At 49.6% G+C, this 8,885-nt stretch overlaps 1 pseudogene; it reads right to left on the bottom strand.

Moving 5' to 3' along the window:
• Positions 1 to 269: 269 nt before the first annotated feature.
• LOC109471189 lies at positions 270 to 8,511 on the bottom strand (annotated as a pseudogene).
• Between the last annotated feature and the right edge of the window lie 374 nt (positions 8,512 to 8,885).

Here is an 8,885-nt window from a genome sequence, read left to right on the forward strand (position 1 = left end):
ACCATCAATTTAAAGGTTATCTTTTCATTCCTTTTCTAACACAACAAAGTACTGTTCAAATCACAACCAATCATTCTCAGACGAACGTACAAAGTACAAGACGTGAGGAACTCGGGCGTCTCTGCCTGACCTTTCCTCCCGTCGTGACCTTGACGTGATTTGAAGGGCGGCGCCCTCCCCGATGTTTGGCACGTATGTATGGACACGCCGTACACAATACAACACTCACAATGTGGGCACGGCGTGTCGAGTCGGCCCGGCTCCTTCAGCCAACTCGGGAAGAAATCTAAAGAATTCTGGAGCCATTGACTCCTCCGCGCGCCTCTCAAGGAGCTTTGTGCCAAGGTAAACACGCCGGGGATTTGTCAAGCACTCTTGCAGATCAGTCTCACCTTGACATTGTTACATCAGGTGGAAAGTCCACAATGGTGGGAAGATAACGTGGCACCGAGTGGTCTTGCAGGCCTTCAGCGAGGACGTCAGACTCGGCAACAGAAAACGTTACACTTTACATACAGTAGTACATGTAGTTATCACTTTGGTATTTACAGACGTCAAGTTATAACGTTAGGCTTCACGGTAGTGTAGTCACATTTACAAATGTATTGATTTGCTAGCCTCTATGACAGACTCCTTGGCCGGCATTTTGATAAATATTACCTTGTTTGGAGATGAAAGTGATATCATGTTCTGTTTTCTGCAGTGCTCTGGTTGTTCTGTAGTGAACGGTAGAACAGGTCTTCCCGGGTGACATGCAGGGGGTGAGGTTTATCAGAACTCTCTACGAGCTCGATGGCTCAAATGAATACTTTAATAAATCATGAAAGTCTGACCGTTTCTGTGGGCATAATCTACTTCCTTACTTTTACGACATGTAACGTTCGATGTTGCTAACGGAAGGTACTAAGATTATCGAATTCTCGATTCTAGTCCAAATTTAGAAACATTAATTTTATACTTTACAAAATTTTGATTTGTTCAACATACCGAAGTTTCCACATCATTGTAAACATCACAGCGATGTATTCTGTTCTTTTATAATCTTAACAAGTCGGAACATCCGTCTGTCGTTCTATATGATACAGATACATGTACAGATGGTGACGAACACTCGAGTGACCTCAAATGAAGACCGGGTTTCCTTACCGACCGATCTTCTTAGTGTATAATTCAACACCAATTGATACACCATTATTGTATGCATATCTATTTCTGTATATAGTTCTTTAAATAGGATTCAATGAGCAGTCATGGATGGATATGGTATTCAGACCAGCACTAGACGCAGTGCAGTTTTTCGGTGCCCCGTCCCCCATCACAATAACGAATTTGTACCCCAAATGAACACCTTGTCACTATCACAACATCCCTCAGCAGAATGACTGTGTAACCCCATGGCCAGACTGATAGTGTTTTTGCTCGTCCGTACATATAATGCTTTGCAACTGAGACAGAACTGAATCAACTCACAGATGTGTTTCGTATACGACTGTTTAGCCATAGCCGATGCTGTTGGATGATGTGAATTTGACCAAGTTCGATATATTGCCTGACTGAGGCCATAATGTATAATCATTTCTTACGTACAAATCGTTCTCTACATTCGTCACACACGCACACGCACGCTACCATATGTACTTACAACCACGAACACATGGCTGCTCGGTGTTGACATGATTGTAAACACGATCTGTTCTAGCGGACGACACGACTTGGAACTTACATATACACGAACCTCCCAGGAACTTAATAAAGAGAAACAAGAAAATGCACATTTTGCACATAAAGTTGGCCTATATGGCTGTGTAGGGCAGAGGGCCTTTCCTAATGATAAACGAATGACTGTCAGTTCAGCCTACCTCCCAAACTAGGGATTTGACGTCCGAACTTGACATTCTAACCCGACCTTGACCTCTGTCCTGGAGTCCTGACCTCTGCCCTATAGTCCCGACCTCTGCCCTAGTGCCCCGGATCTATGTGGTCTATGGGTTCCTCGTCGTTGCTGTCGAAGACACAGTCGTCTAGCGGCGGAGTGTGGGTGGGTTCCGGGGCGGACGGGCGGTCCGGCATCTGTATGATGGCGATGGGCGGGAGGCGCATGCCCTTAAAGCGGGGTTTCCGACACGGGTCCGATCTAGTTCTGCGCCGCTGTCGGGACATGGCCGACTCGAACCCCGTCGAGACGGTCAGCAAGTCCGAGTCAAAGTCCACCGCGGCGACGTTTCTCGTCGCGTTGTTGTTGTCTCTCTTTAAGGAGAGTCTCTCCATTTTCCCGTACAAGTTGTTATCTGAGGCGTGGCCGCGCAAACCTCTCGGCGACGGCAGCGGACTGTCACACTCTGGCGGCGACATGTTCGACAAGACTTCTTCGCTGTCGTAAAACTGTCTTGAGTCGGCGGCGACAGGATCCTCCTCCTCCTCCTCCTCCTTGGCGTCCTCCTTCCCGCCTTCCTGTCTCCTTATGCCCGGTAACGGCGCGAACTTCTTCATGGACAGCTCGGCGTCCCTGTCGTGCCCGATATCCTCCTGTTGTCGCACGATCTGCACGATCTCGTCGATGTCCTCTCCTCCCGGTCTGCGCTGGCGGGAGAACTGTGAGTAATCCGCCCCCGACTGTTCCCGTATCAGCGCCTGGCCGCCACCGTCCTCCATGCTGGTGTCCTCCGGTTCCGCTCAGTCGGGACGTCCTGACGCATCGGAGTCACGTTAACCACGGCGGGGGACTCCCGTCGCTAGGGACGACAGTACGGGCGGGTCACTCCGGTCCACTGCAAGGGAAGAGAACAGACGAACAACAGTTACCTTTAGAGTCGGTGTTGATTCGGTGACGGTCAATGGTAATAAGTAGACAGCAGACAGAGTGTGTACTGTGAACTTACACATGAGAACTGGCACGCTTTCTAACTCCCACACGTATGAAATAACGCGGTTGTCTGATCTCCAAGCAGATGTGCGGATACGACTTGCTTTAGCGTGTCTTTTGACGCCTGTTTCCTGTCATAGCCTTCTCTCTGTCTCCCTTCTAAGTTTTCCAGAAATTACAGAGACTCCCAAAACGCCGAAAAACATGCCTGAGTCGCACGTCTGCTTGGAGATCCCGGCTGGCTCCGCAGCGCGCGGACAGTGGTGTGGTGTGCAGAGATAAACAGGTGTCACGCCGTCGCCATGGTAACGCCGCGCTAGTGTACCGTGGAGCCGCAGACCACAGCTTGCCTCCGTAACAGCCTAGTCTTATGCTTTTTGTTCTTTTCGATGTTGACCATTTTATCTAATCTGTATCACTTTCATATTGCCAAGGTTCTATTTTAATTGGTTGCAATAGCGCTTCACATTTTAGCCTGTGGTTGCCCACTCGTGATAAGTCATAGATGCCAAATACACGGCGGAATCATACCGCCAACCCCCAGGCCTGCTACGGGGCTGAGGGTTAAACGTTGTTCGTCATTGTTCTTTGCTTGTTTTTCACAGTCGAGTGGGTTTGAATAAACCTGACCGCTAGAGCTGGATTTCTCAAGTCGTATCCTTCTTCAGTCTATCAATCATGATATGTGTTCTTTCTTTGCTTAGCATTGCCAAGTACACGTGTCATAACTTAAGAGGGTTGAACATTCATCAGTTCATTAATTTCATATTTAAAACATCGGTGTGTATACAAAAGTTATGTCTCGTTACACCATTGTATCAACGGCCTCGGTAAGCAGCGAAACAGGACGGTAGAATCTGACATGTTTGAATTCTACACACAACTCACTAGGTCGTTTTCACACCTGTTCTGCCACAACTGTCAAGGTTGTCATTTTAGAGATCTGTCACCATAGAAATACACAACTTAGTAATCAATCTTAAACACAAACAAAAATAACCAGGTGACATTACATTCCTGTTCCTTCATAATCATAACACAGCCTATATATAGCAGGCCTATTGAAATTCAGCCTTGTGTTACTTATTCTCAGCCGCGCTTATTGTGTGAATATGTCAGATGTAATAACCGATACGCCGCTGCAGTGTATACTCAATACCGCCAGTTCGCACACAGAAACAGGCTTACATGGTACAACAGGAGGGGGGATTTCTACCTAGATACCCGCAAAATTGACCGAAAGCGTTGATGAATGGTCTATTAGGGTCAGGCAGCTGGATGTCATAGATCACCAAATCACCCACTTAGCACATAACCTATAGCCTATTGTGGTAGAGAACAATCCCAACCAAATATTTTCCCGTGTTATCGGTGGATGTGTACGCTAGCTTAGCGCCGATGCGCCGGCCACAATCCCCGGCTTTAGGCGGTGTAAATGTGAGGGAAGCCCGCACAGGCCTCGCCCGTGTGATGATAAGGTCTCATGGAGAGTATGCTGATATCTGAGGCAAAATTATAACATTTTCTGCGAAATCGTAACAGGTTTTACTTTTGCGCGGCCTGATGTTTTCTGTCAAGGGTGAACTAGAGGTTACCGCGATGTTCTCTTCAGATATCTGCTTGGAGAAATGGTTACCACAGATAGAAAAGTTGGTAATTTGTGATTACAGCGCGGGCGGTGGCAGTTTTAGTTTGAAGATTTAGCGAGCGATAAAGGAGTTGAGTAGGTTCTTACCGCACTGAAAGACTATTATCAAATACCAGAACACCCTCCTGACAACGACCATACAACATTTCTGTTTGTTGTTAGTCCCATGTTTACATATACGGAGGACATCGACAACATCTAGAGAGTCCATTACACGTTCTCTGTCGTCTGGATTAACGTACTGCAGAAAGGCTCATGGAATAATACATGTACATGAATTTTACATCAAGAATGCCTTTCCCCGATGGTTCTTGGAGAATGATCTGTCCAATCCAAACACCCCCTGACAACGACCAAACAACGTACGGGACAGGGCATTCTGTTTGTTGTTAGTTCCATGTTTACGTATTACCGGGAATGACAAGCATCCTGAACCCTCCTCCAGACGGACATACCGCGAAAACACGAATGATACATGGTCTTACACAACGACTCCGGAATCCCTTTCCCTGGTGACACTTTGAACATGGTCTGTCAAATGGTCTTAGTTAGAAAAGACTGGTTCATTCTTTCGGTGGAAATGAAAGGGACGGACTGAGATAACAAAGCATTTTTGTGACCATTACTGTCCTTAAAGCCTTTACACACGCTTCTATACAGGAATGCCGACCTTTTCTGTCCCACCACGCCTAGTCTCTGGGCAGATGTTCAAGTCCCCGGCTTGTTCTTCCTGTATTTCTGCAGTGTTTCGTACGTCTGTTGTATATATGCGCCTGAGATCAGGTCACCTCCCCTTACCTGGGACACCTCAGGATGAAACGGCGAAAACACGCGTTAAAACAAGCATGCACAGAACTATTAAACATCTGCTTGGATATTCACACTACGACACAAACGTACGGTGGCTTTGTGGTGACGACAGGGGACTCACCGCTCTGCGGTTTCCGACACAACCCCACCACTCCTGGCCTGTCTCCGCGTCTACACCCGGCCGGCCTTCTTGTCTCTTAAGGTTTGATCGCGCGCGTTAAAACGTGCCCCCTTTTTAATCTGAGCAGCAAGGCGTCAGACAGATGTTCAGAGCGCGGAGAGCCGATCTATTGTCTCCTACCACTTCACATCCCGCAAACAAAACCCTTACCTCTCCTCCCGACCGCCTCTCCAGCCAGCCGGTCGATATCCCCGGTGAAGTTGTTACGGGTGACGGCAGGGCTCCACAGCCGCGGCGGCCATTGGCAGGCCCGGTCTTGTACGAACCTCGAGAGCCTCTCGATTCTTCCAGCGGTACTTGTCGGTCCCGTTCTTGTTCGCCAAGCTGGAGACAACGCGTCAAGTGAACTGGATATCCGGATCCTGGTAATACATGTATTTTTAGCAACGTCAAATTGACGGTCCACACGCTAGGATGGCTGCTGCCAGACGGTCCAGGTTCCTGCATGCAGCTCAGTCAAAGGACGTTGTCTCAATAGCGTTGACATTTACGTGGCATGATAGTCAGTCAGGTTCAGATCCACAGAACAAAGCCGCCCGGCACACAATACACACGCGTGTACCCCGGGGAGGTTAGCTCGGGCCTATGCGGGCGCAGCAGACGATATTTTTGTTATCTCCTCAGTTGTTTAACGCGGGAAAAACCCGGTCGTCCGGTGGTTCACCTGTGACCCTAGCGCGGCGGCTGAACGTCCCGCTGTTGCCCCGACCACCTCAGCTCACCTCTTGTTTGTTTTCTGCCTTATTTTTCTCAATGCGCCCATCCTTCCACACAAAACCCTTCGTCCTGAGTCAACACCATTAGGCCCGCGGTTCTTCTGGGCCATTCAGGCCCTGTCGTGACGTGTCGGCGTTGTCCGATCAGCTCGGCTCCTCCGCTAGCTCCTCACTTCTTCCCGTAAACCACCCCAGACTGACGTGAACTATAATTCCCCTTGTGTCCGGAAGCTCAAAGATGTGCGATGTGATCTGGAGTTTGCTGTTTCACCACGCCTGGCGACTTCAGTCCTATCAAAGGCACTGGCGGGTATCAAAAATAGACGTACGTCCGCTCATTCAGCGCTCGGTGTTTACTGCGCTAATAGAAGCGGCACACCTAGTACAGCACCTATACAACGTACGATCACAGGGGATTCAACGGTGTGCTCTACCTCTGCAGACATACCTGTGCGACCGCCTTAATTTCTTAATGACTCTGACAATCCTAGCATTACGTGCGGAAGGGGGGGGGTCACCTCTGTGACACAAGCTCGGTAATATACGAACTACATTAATGCTCGATCTCGACTTGACAGTTTAAGTGGGTAATTACATCTTGACAACGCCACCATGTGCAAACACTCCGCTCGTAAAATACAATTATTAAATGTGCATAATGGGCCGGTTACACGACCCCCGACCCGGCACCGGGGAGACCACACGGGCCGCGAAAAACGTGCGTCAAGTTTGGTCAAACCACTACAACAAGCGGGAAATAACGGCAGAAACCTTGTTCTCACAACAATAATTCTAAGTCATGTGTGAGCGCTGCGTGCGCCGTGTAGCCAAAACGTCGTCCTGGATTGAATTGGAATCGCCCTAACCAAATATTTTCGGCACCCCCGGCGTAACTATTTTCTCGTTTCTATCCCGTTGTTTATCAATTACATAATGGCAACGCTCAATAAATAAGTAAACACGCCACTCGTGTGTCCGTCTGAATAACAATCCTGTCCTTGAACCGGTACCGTTTCGAAATTTAATTAGTTTGATTTCTTCCATCCAAACCCACACGTGTTCAAGTGAATCGCGGTAAGCCTGTTAATCCGAAGTTCAATGTTACAGCAAACATTCGATGCCGAGTGTGGAACGCGAAGTCCTTATTCTGGCGGTGTTAAACACGTAGCGAGCAAACACATCACTGGGACGTACAAAGACCCCGGCTTAGCGCCGCGTGTATTTAAAATCCGCCTCCTTACGGCGCATATCATTGGGTGGCTATCCCGTCTTGGGTGAAAGTTCTTAGACTCTAACGGAATGTCGGACGGAGGTGAAGACGACGTCATCGTCTTAAGACGTCATCTCAGGCTGTTCTTCCTGTCGTTTAGACGCGGCAGTTTCAGCTCGTTGTCTTGAGGAGAGCCGAGAGAATGTCTTCTGACACTTAAAGGATCGCGGGGGATCGTTAGCGACCCGTCATGGAGACTGCCGCGCCTGGGCGTCGTCATGGTGACCACCGTTTCCATAGCAACGTCTTCCCGACTCCGCGACTTGCTTCTGGGCTGGATCATCTGTTCTCTCTGAATGCGCTGGGGAGGGGGAGGGGGGTCTCTGGGAGTGGAGGGGGTCTTGGGTCTCAGGGGGCTGGGGGTCTTCCTACTGTCTCTGGGGCTGATGACGATCTTGGGTACAGTCGCGCTGTACGTCTTGTCCCCTTCCCCTGCCACCTGTTCGCTGAAGCCGCAACTGTCGTCATCCTCCTCGTCCTCGGAGTTCATGTCCTCATACCTGTCGCAGTCGGAGCCGTGGTCCCAGGGGGACAGGCTGCCCTGCGTGGCGGCGGCAGGGATCTCCGGCAGCGGGCGGAACCGCTGCATGCCCTGTGCCGCCGGGGCCTCCTCCAGGAACCGGTCACGAACCTCCTGGTTACGGACAAACTCCAGGAAGTCGTCAAGCGTCCCGTCAGGCAGTTTCCGTCCCGCCATCTTTACAGGAATCGGGCTGTCAAGACGTCTTCCCTAGCTCCTTAGACGGAGAGTCCTCCAGGCGTGAGATGTGGGTTCTCAAGACGCTGTACTTCCTCCTTAGGACAGCTCCTTCATGTGATAGACGACAGCCGACGCTACGGGAGAGACAGACTCGTGTTGTGGTCCGGCACGTCATGTGCACGTAATGGCGATGTGATGACAAGTGGTGTGCAAGAATCACCCCTACCACCACTCCTGTCTGCTCCATCGCGCGCTTTCATCACCCTTCCGTCGTGATAGGACCTCTCCAGCTCGAGAGCTCTCCTCTCCTGCCTGGTTCGCTGCCTCCAGACTGTGGCAGATTCCGAACATTGTACAGAACCGGTGCCACCAAAAGCAGCGAGGGAAGAAAAAAATCACCGCTGCTACTTTAACTTGACCTCGCCATTAGTGTAGAGTGGGCGAGACCGTGAAACGTGTTTTGGGAACCTGAACTGTGCTCAAGAACCAGCACAGTTACGTGTTGTTTCTAACCGCTATAGAGAGTAGTAAATCTAATAGCTGTGCGGTAGACAATGGAAACGGTGTCCGGTTATCACGGAGTGCGTGCGGACACGTTCAAAGTTCTACTAAGCCGGCTTTGCTGCTGATGCTTAGATGGAAGAGACAAATCTAATTCTTCGACCTCTGAACTCCAAATCTGCTTAAGTAAATAGGA

The sequence above is a fragment of the Branchiostoma belcheri genome, unplaced genomic scaffold (genome assembly GCF_001625305.1).
Source record: "Branchiostoma belcheri isolate BF01 breed outbred unplaced genomic scaffold, Haploidv18h27 scaffold24, whole genome shotgun sequence".
Lineage (NCBI taxonomy): Eukaryota > Metazoa > Chordata > Leptocardii > Amphioxiformes > Branchiostomatidae > Branchiostoma > Branchiostoma belcheri.